The 16,936-nt window shown below is 42.3% G+C and overlaps 1 protein-coding gene and 1 pseudogene across 22 annotated transcripts in view; one reads left to right on the top strand and one right to left on the bottom strand.

The window, feature by feature from the left end:
* The window catches only part of UACA (uveal autoantigen with coiled-coil domains and ankyrin repeats), a 108,713-nt gene that overhangs the window by 72,198 nt on the left and 19,579 nt on the right, over nt 1–16,936 (bottom strand). The window contains exons 2-3 of one of the 22 annotated variants that reach the window (XM_070054770.1): nt 6,051–6,169; nt 5,246–5,378 (exon numbers count right to left, since the gene is read on the bottom strand). The exons of 20 other annotated variants lie outside the window; for them this stretch is intronic. The gene's annotated coding sequence lies outside the window, so the exon portion shown is untranslated. The remainder of the gene's footprint in view (nt 1–5,245; nt 5,379–6,050; nt 6,170–16,936) is intronic. One more of the 22 variants, XM_070054771.1, reaches the window with a different exon arrangement.
* On the top strand, nt 7,171–9,765 carry LOC100340875 (bolA-like protein 3 pseudogene; annotated as a pseudogene).

Below are 16,936 nucleotides of genomic sequence, written 5' to 3'. Positions count from 1 at the left end.
AGGGGAGGGATGCGGGTGGGAGGGACGTTATGGGGGGGAAGCCATTGTAATCCATAAGCTGTACTTTGGAAATTTATATTCATTAAATAAAAGTTTTAAAAAAAATGATACACTACTAGAGTTCTGATGATCTGTGGTTAGTTTCAATTTTACTGTAAATGGGTGAAATGGATCTTTTGCATCTTATTCTTCATAGTCCTTCCCCATATTCTGCTGAAATATGATCCTTTTACTGTATACTTGCTGACCTCTTAGACTATACTGTAAATTTAAAATATGACCTCAAAGATTTATATATATATTTAGGTAAAAAAAGAATTCTTCAGCTTTACAACAAACATTTTTAATTTGTGAAATAATTTTTAATAAGTGAAATAAGCCAATCCCAAAAAGATAAATACCATATTTCTCCCTGATCTGTGGTAACTAGAGAGTACCTAAAAGGTAATCTATAGAAGTAAAACTGATACTTTGTGATGCACTGACTTTGAACAGCCCTTGTATCAACTGTTAAGGAACAGGTATTATTTTTTCATACTATTTGTTGAATTATTTAATTAGTATATGTTAATCTTATGAGTATAAAGTTAATTGAAAATAGATCTTAGTAAAAACTAAGAATGGGAATAGAGGGAGGAAGAAGAAGGGTAGTAGTGCATGTGGGATGGAGGAAGGGTGGGAAGAATCACTATGTCCCTAAATTTGTATATTCAAAATGCATGAAGTTTGTCTACCTTAAATTAAAAGGTTTCTAGGTTAAAAAAAAAAAGGGGGGGGGGATTTTTTCAGAGATTAAAAAAAACACCTTTTCACAGAGATGTTTCAGTCACTTTAGAATCAAGTTCAAAGGAAAAATTCAGCATAACATACTAATATTTTCACTCCCAAGAATTTATAGAGTAAAAGCAGCTGAATCTTTTTAAAAAAGATTTATTTATGGGGCCGGCGCCGTGGCTCATTTGAAAACAAGGATTAGCTAATCATTTTGCTAGTGCCCATATCCTTTTGTTACTGGGTGCTTATTAATAAATTTGCAATAGTAATAAGCCAGTATCCCATATGGGCGCCAGGTTCTAGTCCTGGTTGTTCCTCTTCCAGTCCAGCTCTGCTGTGGCCCAGGAGGGCAGTGGAGGATGGCCCAAGTGCTTGCGCCCCTGCATCCGCATGGGAGACCAGGAAGAAACACCTGGCTCCAGGCTTCGGATCGGATCGGTGCAGCTCTGGCCTTTGTGGCCATTTGGGGAGTGAACCAACAGAAGGAAGACCTTTCTCTCTGTCTCTCTCTCTGTCTATAACTCTACCTGTCAAATAAATAAGATAAAATAAAAAGATTTATTTATTTGAAAGTCAGAGTTACACAGAGAGAAGCAGAGGCAGAGAGAGAGAGAGAGGTCTTCCATCTGCTGGTTCACTCCCCAAATGGCCACAAAGGCCAGAGCTGCACCGATCCGAAGCCAGGAGCCAGGCGCTTCTTCCAGGTCTCCCATGGGGGTGCAGGGGCCCAAGGCTTTGGGGCCATCTTCTACTGTTTTCCCAGGCCACAGAAGAAAGCTGGATCAGAAGTGGAGCAGCTGGGTCTTGAACCAGCGCCCATATGGGATGCTGGCCCTGCAGGCTGTGGCTTTTCCAGCTAAGTCACAGCACAGGCCATCAGTTGAATCTTAACATTACCTTGACATTTTGACAAGATTCTACTTGAACATAGTGTTAGGTAGGAAGTTAAAAATTAGCCTATTTGTCTGAGAAGGGCCTGAAGAAACCAGCACCAGCTTTGGAAGCCCCAGAAGCCCAGCATTTTACACTTCAAAGTCCTGCTCAGACCCTGATAACTTTCCAGGTGGTCCCAGTTCTTTCCCCAAAGAAAGCTCCCACGAGAATTCTCTCCCCAAGACCAAATGAGTTACCTGACCTGATAACATGGGGAAATAAAACTTTCACAGATGCCCTAAGGGATGCCTCTCTGCTCTGTCTGGGGCCAGCAAATCTGGGGAGGAATCTGCCAATTTTCACCCAACAAACCCTTTCCCCAGGGCTCCCCATCCTTTGTCCTGGAGGATTAGGGGGAGGAGGTAAAGAGACTCCCTTAAAAACCAAGAGTCCAGGGGCCAGCATGCTGTGGTGCAGCAGGTTAATGCCCTGGCCTGAAGCGCCAGCATCCTATAATGGCAGCGGTTCCAGACCTGGCTGCTCCACTTCCAATCCAGCTCTCTGCTATGGCCTGGGAAAGCAGTAGAAGATCCCCTAAGTCCTTGGGCCCCATGTGGGAGACCCAGAGGAAGCTCCTGGCTCCTGGCTTCAGATCATTGCGGCCAATTGGAGAGTGAACCATAAGATGGAAGATCTCCCTCTCCCTCTCCCTCTTCCTCTCTCCCTCCCCCTCCCCCTTCCATTCCCCCTCTCCCTCTCTCTCTGCCTCTCCTCTCTTAAGTGTAATTCTGACTTTCGAATAAACAAATAAATCTTTAACAAAAAAAAAAAAAAAGTACAAACAAAACTGCAGGCTCAGCCCTCTGCTCTCAGCTGAGCCACCTGCCTGGCCTGCCCAGGAGTATTTATTTTCTCCATTCAACCACGTAACCTCGCTCTCCCCATGTCTGAGTGGCTGGGCACTCTATCTGTCCCTTGCATTCTGACAGATGCCCTATTGCCAATAAAACCTTGTCACTTCACTCTCTGTCTCACCTCTGAATTCTTTCTTGCATGAAGACAAGAACCCCACAGCTTCCACAGCTCTTTTCTCGGGTGACAACAGATAACATAAGGGACCTCACCCACTTCAGACCTAGAAACTTAAACAAACTTTGCAAGGAACTAGACTAAAGCAACAACACACACAAAAAAATTATACGTGCTAAAGATAAGGGCCTTTGAGAAAAAGAACACAGAGCCAATTAAATCAAAGCCCTTCCATTTGGGGAAGGGATGCATATTCTAAATAAAACCAAACAACATGTATATTTAGGCAAATTCTCCCAAAATAACCAAACTGAAACAAAAAAAAAATGGTAGGTTCCCCGTAATTACTAACATCCTGGCTATCAAACCCAAACAATCTCTACCACAGTTCACAAGTGAGCAAAGGGCAGGGAGCAGAGCTCACGAAGCAGGAACATTCCTTAAAGATGAGGCTGCACAACTCAGAACCGTTCTAGAGCTCACTGAGTTGGTGATGGTTAGAAATATTCACCCACCCCATTCAGTCCAAAGGTCATCTATTCCTCTCTCTTATGTAACAGGGTATCAGAGCTCATGTAACAGAAAAGGAAAGACAGAGGGCTATAATAAACCAGGACGCCAAAGCTGTACTACCAGCTTCTTTCTCCCTGTCCCCTGCCACTATGATATTCCCGTACCCTTATTTAATTCTGCCCCACCCAGCTCTCTTCTTCATCCACCACAATCCACAGTCAGGACCACAAGGAAAGTGAAAATTATATCCTATCAATCATTCTTCTGAACAAGGCAATCGTAAGCTTAATCTTTCCTTTTTTGGATTTCTCAACATAAAAATAGCAAGGACAAAAAGATGATGACAATGATTGATATAATTTTTGTTTAATTGTATTTACTTATTTATTTATTTGAGAGGCAGAGAGAGCCACAGAAACAAAGAAAGAGAGAGTTCCCACCCACTGATTCATTCCCCCAAGCACCTGAAACAGCCAAGGAAGGGACAGGCCACAGATAGGAGCCTGCTCCCATCTGTGTAATAGGGATGCGGGACTTGAGCTGCCTCCCAGGGTCTGTATAAGCTGAAAGCAGGAATCAGGAGCACCATCAGTATTCAAACCCACATCTCTATTATGGGATATGGGCATCTTAACCAGTAGGCCAAATACTTGCCCCAAATATATCACTTAAATAATAAATCTAGCTTCTTAATGCTCTAAGATGACTGAGAAATCTGAAAAACTGTGTTACGAACTGAAATCAGAAAGCACTGCGTTGCCACGATGTCCTAGGCGCACAGTTCGATTCTCTTACACTCCGCTGTACACCAGGCTGTCTACTCCTCCCCAAAGCAGGTATGTGTCCCTCTAATAAAACAGTCTAGGTACTCAAAAGAGAGGATAAGAAAACAAGCAGGATGCTGCCTTGGCAATTTTAATAAGTATCACTAATTTTATAGTTTTACTTATCTCACCCTTCCTCAGAAGAAGCATTAAATTATAAAGTAAATAAATGAAGAGATCATAAATAGGACAAAGTATAATGCATGTAATACAAGAAAAAAGCTCTTAGGCTGTTTAAGATTTTGTTTCATACCCCCTCAAAAATGTTAAGCTATTGGTTATTTGGGGAGGGGCTTTTTTCCTGCAATTAATTTTAAATGTATTTATTTGAAAGAGAGCTTCCATCTGCTGGTTCTCTCCCCAAGTGCCTACAAAAGCCAGGGCTTAAACAGAGGTAGGGCCGGCACCACGGCTCACTAGGCTAGTCCTCTGCCTGCAGCACCAGGACCCCTGGTTCTAGTCCCGGTTGCTCCTCTTCCAGGCCAGCTCTCTGCTGTGGCCCAGGAAGGCAGTAGAGGATGGCCCAAGTGCTTGGGCCCTGCACCCACATGGGAGACCAGGAGGAAGCACCTGGCTCCTGGCTTCGGATTGGGGCAGCGCACAGGCCATAGCGGCCATTTGGTGGGTGAACCAATGGAAGGAAGACCTTTCTCTCTGTCTCTCTCTCTCACTGTCTAACTCTGCCTGTCTAAAAAAAGGAAGGAAGGGAGGGAGGGAGGGAAGAACCAGAAACTCAATCTAGGTCTCCCATCTGTGTGGCCAGAAATCAAGGACTTGAGCCTTCCCCTGCAGCCTCACAGGCGTGCACCGGCTAAAAGCTGGACTCAGGAGAACTGGAACTCCAAACTGGGATGCAGCCAACACAAGTGGTGTCTTAACTGCTACACCAAATGCCCATCCCTCCTTGATATCTTTTTTAAAAATGTATTAAAACTAAAGTTCTTAAAATGCTTGAACGTAACAAGTAAACTTTTTAAAATACAAAGGTAAAAATCAAGGAGGGTCAATTATGGTTCTCCACTCTTCTACACACCAATGAACAGAGTAACCACTGCTAAGTTTTAACAAACAGTTTTTGCCAGCATCTGATAAATATTTCAAAATAGTTTGAAGAGGTACAAAATAAGAAAGAAAACATACACAAGGATATTTCAAAAAGTTTATGAAATAACTATATTATGCAAAGACAATTCATGGATTTCAAGATTTTATTTGCAGCAAAATTAACTTACCTTTTAATTCCTTTTGCCATATATATTTTCTAAGTATCCTAGTATACTTCAAAACGGACTCTGATGGAATTTGACCACAATGTAAAAGCAACAAAAGATATTTTCGTTCCTTTGGCTTCCTAGTTTTTCTTGGCTTTGCAAAGAAACATTAAACAAAAAAAAAGTTTGCTAGAACTCAAAAGACCCTTCAAAAATTAAAACAAGCTGGCTTACACTAATAGCCAATATTCTTAAAATTTAAAATGGTTACTATAAACAGTTACATTTAAAAACAGAAGGTTATAGAAATGTTTCTGTAAACACATTAGAAGTTAATTGCTTTTCCTTTTAATTATTAAATATTCCTATACAAATGTATAAATCTTCCCACATAGCTCTTTCGATCAAAATCCTTCCAATTTGTCTTAATGTGTGTTTCTCATGTTAAAAATACATGGTCAAATTAATAATAAGAATGCTAGGGCCATTTGAAGAGTGAGGAGTGAGCCAGCAGATCAAAGAACACACACACTCATTCTCTCTCTCTCTCTCTCTCTCTCTTTCTCCTTCTGTAACTCTTTCAAATAAAATAATATAAAAATCTTTAAAGAATGGTAATTCTCATATCTAGATCTATTGTAAAACACAGCATTTAAAATGCATTTAAAATAAAACACAGCATTTAAAATAAAATAAATTCCAACACCAGGAAACATTTCTAAGTGTCCTATTTCATAACTGTTAAATTTTAAGTGGAACTCCTCAATTGTACTCATAAAGTCATTTCTGCTTTCCAACTGCAGTAAGAAGAGGCCAAGTAACTTACAGTGGAGGACTGCACAGCTGGTACTCATTCCTTTCACTCCCCTAAGTCTCTCCCTTTGTGATGTGACTCTGCCACTCCTTCCATCAAGAGATAGCTTTACTTGGAATGCTGCTGGCACACTGGAAAAGAAGCCCCAAGGATAACAGACCATGAGAGAGAAAGAGCCCAGCCACACCAGCCCTGCCAGACAGCATCAGGTGTCAAACACCTCAGTGCAATCACCTTGACCCCAGTCCTGATGGAGACACCAGACAACTGCAGTCACAGACCAGCAGGACAACCATGCAGTAGAGCACAGAGTCAACAGAAAGTAAAACAAATGTTGGTTTAGGCCACTAAATACAAATCTTGGACTGTCTGAATCCAGATCCTAGTTTCTCTCCAAGAATTACAGCTGCAATTTATTCTTTAGTTTTGAAACACATATATCTTGTAGACTAACTCAACTATATTACAGATACTTTATGGGGAGAGGTTCAAACATGTCATCAAAAAATAGAATTAAAACATGATTTATTTAAATTTATTTGAGAGACAGAAAGATGGCTCCCACCACAGCCAGTGGTCGGCCAGGATAAAGTCAGAGCCAAGAACTTTACCAGGCCTCCCATGTGGGTGGCAGGAACCCAATGACCTGAGCCATAACTGCTGCCTCTCAAGGTCTACATTATTAGCAGAAAGCTGCAGTCAGAAGCCGGAGCCAGGCAACAAAATCAGGCAGTCTGATATGACATGGGTGCCCCAACTGGAGTCCTAACCACTAGGCCAAACTTAAGAAATCACTAATTTTTATTAATCGAATAAATGTTGTGGCTTCAAAAAATGAAACAATGTTACTATAAGATCTAATGAGCACACATTCACACTTGAATGGAAACAGTAAACTAGAAGTGGACCATAATAGAACAAGACCACAGGCACCTTACCTATGTGTACCACTTAGGGGTTAGCTAATATTTTTTGCACAAGGCTAAACAGTAAGCAATGTAGGCCATGATTGGTCTCTGTTCTATGTACTCTCCACTCTGCCACTGTACAATGAAGACAGCCATAGACCACATGTAATGAATAAGTATGGCTGTCTTCTACTAAATGTTCATTTATAAAAAATAGGTACTAGGCCATGGTTTGCTAACCACTTCAAGTGCTTAAAGATCTTCAGCCATACACATTAACTGATCATAAAGATAGGATTAAGTGCCAAAGGGATCACATAAATAAGAACAGTGTCTGCTAGAATAACTGATAGAATTAAAAAGGAGAGAACAGTCCAACATGGGAAGCGGGATACACAGCAGACTCATAGAATGACAAATGCCCTAAACAGCACTCTGGCCTCAGAATCAGCCCTTAAGGCATTCAAATCTGGCTAAAATGCCCATGAGAGCATTTCAGGCATGGAAAGCCAAGACCCAGTGGAAAAAAAAAAGACCTACATGAAGGATCTCTGTGAGTGAGATCCAAGTGGAAAGAAGGGACTATCAAAGAAGGAGGTACCTTTCTCTGAAGGGAGGAGAGAACTTCCACTTTGCATATGGCCCTGTCTAAATACTGACAGAGTTTGTGGATTCAAAAGGCTTCCATAGCCTTGGCAGCTCATGACAAGAGCCTCAGGTGATTACTAACATAAGTAAGAGTGTCAATTGTTGAATCAACAACAGGAGTCACTGTGCACTTGTTCCCCATGTAGGACCTCTGTCCTTAAAGTGTTGTACTATGAGAATTAAGAGTAAAACTAGTCTTCAAACAGTACTTTATACTTTGTGTGTCTGTGTGGGTGCAAACTGTTGAAATCTTTACTTATATAGAGTTGATCTTCTATATATAAAGATAATTAAAAATGAATCTTAATGAAGAATGGGATGGGAGGGGGAGTAGGAGATGGGATGGTTTGCAGGTGGGAGGGTGGTTATGAGGGGAAGAACCACTATAATCAAAAAACTGTACTTTCAGAATTTCTATTTATTAAATAAAAGTTTTCTATTAAAAAAAAGATCTTCGGAGCCACGGGTGGCATTGGCCAGGCATGGCGGCGTGGGGCCCAGCCACAGCAACGGTTCTGCTCCGCGGGATCCGCGGGCTTCCTCTTCGCTGTGCCCATGGCACGTTTGCCTCTCAGACCGAGGGGGAGCTCAGGGTGACCCAGATTCTGAGAGAGAAGTTTCCTCGAGCCACAGCTATCAAAGTTACCGACATCTCCGGGGGCTGTGGGGCCTTGTACGAGATCAAAATCGAGTTGGAAGACTTCAAGGAGAAGAGAACCGTCCAGCAGCACCAGATGGTTAATCAGGCACTCAAAGAAGCAATCAAGGAGATGCACGGCTTGCGGATATTCACCTTGGTCCCCAGATGCTGACCCCACTGGCTGCTGCTGTGTCCCAGGCATCTGCCTAAACAAGGATTTGATCTGTTTTGCTCAGAGACTTTCCGTGTCATTATAGGAGATATGCTCCCTATGTAGATGTCAATTAAAGGCCACAGACATCGGGAAAAAAAAATCTTCTGCCAAAATGAACTAATTTATTAGCTCTGTTCAAGATAATTTGTATGCTAAATTACCATGAGCTTTTTAGGAAATCCTCTATATTCATATTCTACTATTTGTACAATAGTACTACATATTAAGAAATGGCTAAACATTACCTGTCAATTTGGTTTGCCTACAGTGCTCAGCTGTTTGGTTAAATGTGAGCCTAGATGCTGCTGGGAAGGTGTTTATAGGTGTGATGAACATCTAATGTCAGCTGACCTGAAGTAAAGGAGAGTTTGCTGTATCATAAAGGCAGGCCTCAATCCTTCCCTTGAAGCTGCAGGAATAAAATCCGAGGATTCCAAAAGAAGCAATTCTGCCTCAAGACTTCAACACAGAAATCTTGCCTGAGTCCCCAGCCTGCTCTGCAAGTCTCACCCTTGCCATCTACCACAATCACATAAGCCAATTCAAAATAAATTTGTATGTATACAAATAAATCCTATGAGTTCTATTTTTCTGAAGAACTCTAATTGATATAGTATATTAAGGCAATATGCCCTTAAATATAAACAGTTATGCTCTGATTTTTGGTACGTCATCCCAGACTGTCAGAAAGCTGTGACAGGTTGTATTATTTGGAATTATTCACTTGTTGTTCCTTGAGAGTTGATAATATACATCCATGTATAGACATGGAATTTGCACATGTCTCAGATGGAAGGAACAGACATCTCTAAATTACTGATTTGGCAACCATGAGATGTGAGCTATCCAACCATCACAATATGAACAGATGTGATGTATACCACATTGAAGTGAAAGCTTGAAGCACCACTCCAAGTTTGGATCATCCTTTTGGCTCAACAGTACTTTGTCAAGAGACCAACATATCACATAGGAAAGCTGTTCACTTCACCACAGTTCCCAAATGAGATGAGTCTAGACAGACTGGCAGGCTGGGGCAGAACTGGAACTGATTAACAGTCTACAAAGTAAAGTTAGTAGAGGCCACCAGCTTTTTATTTTGAGAAATCACTGAAATTTGGAGAAGATGCTGAATGCTGGAAAAACTGGTACCAGAGTGGGCTACTATATTCGCCACCACCACCACAAATCATAGAACTGTGTGATGCAGCCTTGAAGCCAATGGCATACAGCAAGAAAATTTTATTGGAAACTGTAAAAAAAAAACCACAAATCACATAATGCAGTGGCAAAAAAAAAAAAAAAAAAACACAAAAACACACCCTCAAGTGAAGGAGCAACCATTTAGCGTTTGTTAGGAAAATGGTGCAGTTTCATCTATGGCGCGATCTACATCTTGACACCATCCTAGGCTCTAGCCCCTGCCACCATTGCTGGAAGCCAGGTGGCCACATGGCCCAACCACCGGTGTCAAGCTCCACCCCCATCCTAATGGGATTCGCTGTTCCTTCTTCCCTGCCCACCCTCATGCAAAGTTTTAAAAGGTCCTGTTCCTGAACACATGGCTCTCCTCTCTCTCTGCTCTCCTCTCCTCTCCCTCTCGTCTCTCTTCTCTCTGCTCTCTTCTTGCTAGCTCCTCTCCTCCCTGTCTCTCTCTCTTATACTCTCCTCTCTCTTTTTCCTTCTTCGCCCCTTCCCTCCAGCCTGCTGGCTTTCCCCAATAAACCCTTTCCCTTACTCCAGTGTTTGGTGTGTTTTGTGATGGCCTAACAGCGTTAGCAGTTAGGACACTAGCATCCCATATCAGAGTATCTAGGTTCAGTTCCTGCAGTCAGCTCCTCACTCCAGCTTCTACAAATGTGCAATCTGGGAATTAACATTATGGCTCATAGAATTGGGTACTGCCACCAGTGCGAAACACCTAAATTGAGTTCCCATTTCCTGAATGTAACTTTGGCCCAATTCCAGCCACTAGCAACATTTGGGAAGTGAACCAGCAGCAGATGGAAATGTATGAATGTGTATGTACGTGTGTGTCTACCTGCCTCTCGATTTTTTTTAAAAAGCTCACATATAAAAATATAACTTGCTGAGAAGATGACAAAAACTGTGCTTTGACTGTCATTAATAGGATCTGATAAAATGCTAATAGAAAGATCAGCTGAGAAAAGGGGCTATTTGCAAGAAGGGATAAAAAGTAAAAACTAAAGAGCATGGAATTCCTATACAGCGATGCCCCAGTTCTCACAGGTAGATAAGTGCTTCAAACCCAAGTTCAGACACTAACTGAGGGCAAAGATCAAGTCAGAGGTGTGGCTGTCACACTGTTTAAGACCTGTGGAGTAACACGCCACCCAGTAAACCCTCTCAGTGGAAAAGGGCTTGGAGAGATACACTGCCCGCCACCCCAACCCCCAACCCGAGCATACACAGAATGTGTTCCCACAGAAGCCCGTAAGCTCGAGACAGTTGTGTTAAAATCTAGAGAAAAGGGCACAAGACCTGAAGTCAGAGCATCAGCACATGCATCTGACTGAAATAAAACACATTTCAAATCAAACCATGCCAGCCTGAGCTAAGGAACCATTGCTCTTCTAGATCAACATTTTCCACAGGCAGGAAGAGAGTTGCTCACCAGGACTCTACCCCCAGACAGGAAGGGCACATCCTCCAGGACTGTTCAAATGTAGAGGAGGATGATACATTCAAGGAAAGGCATCACAGAGTGAACCGTCCAGAGCCAAGGAAAACAGACTGTGAGCTAATCAAGGAACATTCCCAATGCCAAGAAAAGGGGCCCTCACTACATTACTCAACAAGATTACTCAAAACTGCTGGGGCCAGCGGCTGCCCTAAGTTTGCCCTCTCTTGACAATTAGTTTTTATGGAGATCTTATCCCTGTTCCAGTAGATAACTATTAGTTCTTCGATCGCTATACAAAGAAAATCTACATATGTCAGAGATGTAGAAATTCTGGAGAGGTTTAGACTTAAAGGCTACTGTAACTGAAGAACTGCTGGGGCGTCTTGCCTGAGGAAGCGGCGGAGAGGAAGAAGAGTGATGCACATGATCAAGAGCACAAGCTGTGAGAGAGTGCATTCACGCTCACTATTCCCCACCCCATCCTCCCAAGAGGCTTATTTGTCTCCTCCCAGGGACTTACAAATTGCCTAGGATCCCGGTGGGGAGACCATCTGTCCCTGGGCCTTGTCCCTGGGCCTCGGTGGCAGCCTGGCGTGAGGAGCTCTGGCAGTCACAACACACTGTACTTCTGAGCAGGAGCTTTAAGAGGTATCAGAAATCTCTGCCTGGCCCAGCTCTGCTTACCACCATGTATATGGCAGGTGTAGATAGGGGCCGCTCCATGACGGCAGCCCAGAGCCTGTGAATACTGTCATGTTAGTGTAAGCCACCAAGGCTTGGGGGTTATTAGTTCCTGCAACAAAACTGGTTTATACAGAAATCAAATGAAACATGGGTAAACGGAGAATTATGTGATGCATGGGCATTCCTCGGGTAGCTGAATACAGCGCAAAGGTGACTAGCAATGTAAAGAGAGAGAAGCAGTGCAGGATCTGCTCCCCGAGTGGCTAAGGGTGTAGGCAAACACAGTCTATAGAGAAGAACTCATTTCCATTTGATTGTTGGAAGTGAGGCTGCAGCAAAACATAAAAACAAAGCAGAAAAATCTCATAAATCATAAAAAATCTCATAAAACACATGCTATGTATGCTCGGGTTAGGGGTTGGGGTGGCAGGCAGATTTAAGCAGAAAAATCTCATAATGAGCATATACTTCACATTGTTCTCAGCTATAATCTGGACAGATTTCTACGATGATCCTCGCTATACAAATAAAGAGAAAGAAATTTACAGAGGTATCATACCTTGCCAACATTACACAGCTACCAAGTGACAGTTAAAATTCAAAACTAAGACGAATGCTAGAACTAAAGGTTTTCTATACACATTGTCAAGAAAGGGGTACAGATTACTCAGCAATTATTCCATAAAAGTAGCTATTTGATTTTACAGCATTTGCCAACTGTAAGTTAATACCGTGATACTGATGCATATATATAAATCTATATATAACTATGTTTTAACACATCTGTCCAAACTTTTTTCAGCACCTAGATATATTTTAAATGTTTAAGTCAAAATGAGAATATATTACACAGATATTTCACCTAATGGATTATTGCCAACATGAGTTAATTACAATTGCTTATAGATGAAGATTCCTGACTTGGAGAATTTCAGAGGTTATTAAAATATCAGTATTTCTGGCTCCCTCTAGTGGCAACTAAGATAAGCCTTTTTTTCCATGATTTGATTTTCAAGTCACAGCGGCAAGCACGGTTGGGCAAGAAAACATAGAAAGGACCAATTTTAAGTGAATTCCTACCAGCTAACAAGAATTTGCCATCAGGAACACCTGGATTGAGTTCCCAAGATGGACTATGTATCTGCTAACTGACCTTGGTCATACTACTCAATCTCTCCAAGTGTCAGTTTTCTCATCTGTAAAATGAAACTAATATCAATTACCTCATTAGTTATAAAAGTTAATATTTACTTTAGATAAGGCCCAAATTACTGACAGAAGAAAAAAGTAAAAGAATGGCAGTTAAATATGACTACCACTACATTTAAGCCGCCTACTGTGGTTAGTGCAAAGAATGACTCTGGATCCAGCTCTGTGGTACAGTGAGTTAAGTCACTACTTGGAACACCCGCAGTTTTCAACTTTTTAAAATGTTAGTATGTGTTTTGCTTTTGATAACAAATATTCCATTAAAAATGTGTCTGAAAATAGACTGTATTATAATAGTACTAGGGAGATTTTCTTTAAAGGAAATCTGGGAGAAATTAGTGAGTACAGCTAACAATAACTAGCTATGAGGTGTGCTTCATGGGTTTTTTGGGAGGTATGTGCTTGTCACCACTCTTAAACCAAGGCATACATACAATTGTCTCAAAGACTCTGTCATTTAAGAGTTTGAATTCCTTCTATACACACAGTAAACAGCCCCAAGAGAATAGTAAATTTTTATTTCAAAGGGTTTTTCCTCTATTCATTTCACCAAACCAGAAAAAAATAACTCTGGAAAGGCCCTACCAAAGAAAGCGATGAGGTCTACACTACATCCCTACATTTAAATCTTCACTGTACATAGAGTTACCTGTTAGTTTTAGCAAGCCCTGAAACTACGATAGCAATGATTGCTTTTGCCCACAAGCCACATATTCATGTACAGAAAACTTAAAAATTAAAATGTCTCCCCTTGTTAGGTAAAAGGAAATCAGATTCTAAAATCAAGCTCACACTTAAAATAGCATCAAGTCTTCTGGGATCATCACACCACCAACAGTAATTATTCAGGAACCTATGTGGCCCTCTCCCCAGAGTGAGTGTGGATGCATCTGTCTTAGCATGCATTCCTCTGACCAGGAAGCCCTACACCACCCTGCCTCCTGAGGACAAGGCAGGAGCCAGGAATGGAAGAAAGCTTTGTCATTTCAGCCATCCCAGGGTACATGCACTGACAATGGCATGAAAGGAGGTAGCCAGCAGCTTCAGGAAAACCTCTCTCCTCCCTGTCTGAAAGGGTGTCTTTCCACTTTCCCTGTGTGCTTCCACCCTCCAGGTCTCCTGCTTCTCTAGTCTCTGCCAGGTGGAGGGGCCTCGATCTCACTCAATACACACTTCCAACACTGTCATTTAACCAAGAAACAGGATAAAGAGCAGGTGACAAGTGAGGCACCTGTGCGTGTACTTAAGCAACAGCAGAGGTACCCTATGAAGGAAGGTTTCAGGAATGCTGGCACTGGCCATCCAGAAACAATGCAGGGGAGATGAACCAAAACATGGAGAATTCAAATATGCAAATCTTACTCACTGCACTCTTCTGAGTCCACCTTCACCTCACAAGCCTGACACATTTGCTTCTCCACAGAGGCAGAAGCCTGGAGCCCATTAGGCAGCTCTCTAGTTGTCGCCACAGGTCAACAAGATGACATCACCACATCAGCGAATTTTCAGAGTAACTCAGCACCACAAATCCAATGCAGACTGAGTTTCTGCTCCATCAAGCCCAGGGCAAATTATCAAGATGACAGAAGGCTTTTCCTTGACAACAGGGGACTGGGTCTCCCCTCACAAAATTTCTAATCCAAACTTTTACAAACATAAAATGCCTGAGGCAACCCAAAGAAAAACATAAACCACACTGATGGTACCAAAGGGAGGCTGACCAAAGCTCCAGCCTCACACAGCCTTCCCGACCCCTCCCACACTTCCCATTATTGTTGGGAGGGAAAGATGAGTTTTTAAACAGATTCATGATTATATTATTTTAAGGAGTCTTTTTTTTAAAATATTTATTTTATTTATTTGGAAGAGTTACAGAGAGAGGTAGAGATAGAAAGAGAGGCCTTTCATCCGCCTGTTCACTCCCCAGATGTCCACAACGGCCGGAGTGGCGCTGATCCAAAGCCAGGAGCCAAGAGCTTCTTCTGGATCTCCCACATGGGTGCAGGGGCCCAAGAAGTTGGGCCATCTTTTTTTTTTTTTTAATTTATTTGACAGAGTTATAGACAATGAGAGAGACAGAGAGAAAGGTCTTCCCTCCGTTGGTTCACTCCCCAAATGGCCGCCATGCTCAGCGCTGCACTGATCCGAAGCCAGGAGCCAGGTGCCTCCTCCTGGTCTCCCATGTGGGTGCAGGGGCCCAAGCACCTGGGTCATCCTCCACTGCCCTCCCGGGCCACAGCAGAGAGCTGTACTGGAAGAGGAACAACCGGCACCAGAACCCGGCACCCATATGGGATGCTGGCACCACAGGCAAAGGATTAACCAAGTGAGCCACAGCGCCAGTCAGGCCATCTTCTACTGCTATCCCAGACCATAGCAGAGAGCTAGATTGGAAGAGAAGCAGCAGGGATTAGAACCGGCACCCATATGGGATGCCCGCACTTCAGGCCAGGACTTTAACCCACTGCGCCACAGCACCAGCCCCGATCATTTTTTTACTGTCCTTCTTTCTCAAGTGAAAGTCTATGCAAAATTGCAAATCTTCATTTATTAATCAGTGATAAGTCTCATGACTATCAATTGTGTTTTTTCCGGCTTCTGCACCCTGGGCTATTGTAATCACTTAATTCTACTCTTGGCTTTCTCTATAGTTTATTCTCCACATAGTAAGAATATTATATTTTAAAATATAAATCAGATTATGTCACCACTTTGTTTAAATTCCCCTCATAATTAGTATTCTTGTCATAGATGTTTAACTTCAATAATTAGGAAACAATCAACATACCTAAATTTTAGACTGTTCTTTTAAAAAAAAACAAAAGCAAAAACTGACCTGTATTCTTTACATGACTCAAAGACCATGCCCATCCATGATCTGACCTCCAAGAGATTACCAAGATGATCTTCTACCCTCTTCCTAGTGCTCACTTCAGTCTTAATCTCCACCTCACAACTTCTTCATCTCCAATCTCTTTTCCCAATTCATAACACTGGCAACCTGCCTTCAGACCCCTCCTCTCATTCTATGACCAGTCACAAATGTTAAACATACCACAGAAAGTCTCTATAATAAATTATAGGAACAGAAAGCATTAACTGTTTTAAAACAGAAACAAAAAATCAGAATGTTCCTCAGAAAATCAAAAGAAATCGGGCCAGCGCCACAACTCAATAGGCTAATCCTCTGCCTTGCGGCGCCGGCACACTGGGTTCTAGTCCTGGTCGGGGCGCCGGATTCTGTCCCAGTTGCCCCTCTTCCAGGCCAGCTCTCTACTATGGCCCAGGAATGCAGTGGAGGATGGCCCAAGTACTTGGGCCCTGCACCCCATGGGAGACCAGGATAACACCTGGCTCCTGCCTTCGGATCAGCAAGGTGCACCAGCCGCGGCAACCATTGGAGGGTGAACCAACAGCAAATTGAAGACCTTTCTCTCTCTCTCTCTCTCTCTCTCTCACTGTCCTCTCTGTCAAAAAAAATTTTTTTTTTAATAAAAAAAAAGAAATCAGGAAACACTGAAAAACCTATAGTAATACATAGTCTAATAATAAACTATTAACCTAAGCTGTTTTCATAATATTTATTCCCTAAAATACTATATAATATCTAAATGCCTAAAAAACTACTCTGAGTCTTTGTAAAGCAAATATTCTCTAACACTGATGTACCAATCTCTGACAGCTCCGGCCACATGGTGTCCTATATGCAAGAACCAATTTGAAGACCCTAATTTTGGATTCTCTAGGGAAAAGCAGTTGTTTCCCCTACAGAAAAACAGCAGTGGAGCAACTGCCAACCCCGTGGTGTGCCAAGGAGCTGGGCCAGGACTGGGAGAGGGGAATACAATTCTCAGGTGCAAAACTGAAGAAGGAACTGATTCCTGGGGCCAGGAAAGAGCCCAAATGTGAGGTTTGTAAGGCTAAGGACCTGCTTTTGATCCTTAAGATCAT

The sequence above is a fragment of the Oryctolagus cuniculus genome, chromosome 12, assembly GCF_964237555.1.
Source record: "Oryctolagus cuniculus chromosome 12, mOryCun1.1, whole genome shotgun sequence".
In the NCBI taxonomy this organism is placed as follows: Eukaryota; Metazoa; Chordata; class Mammalia; order Lagomorpha; family Leporidae; genus Oryctolagus; species Oryctolagus cuniculus.
Note: the sequence above shows the minus strand (reverse complement) of the source record. Positions and strands in the feature narration are given on the sequence as shown.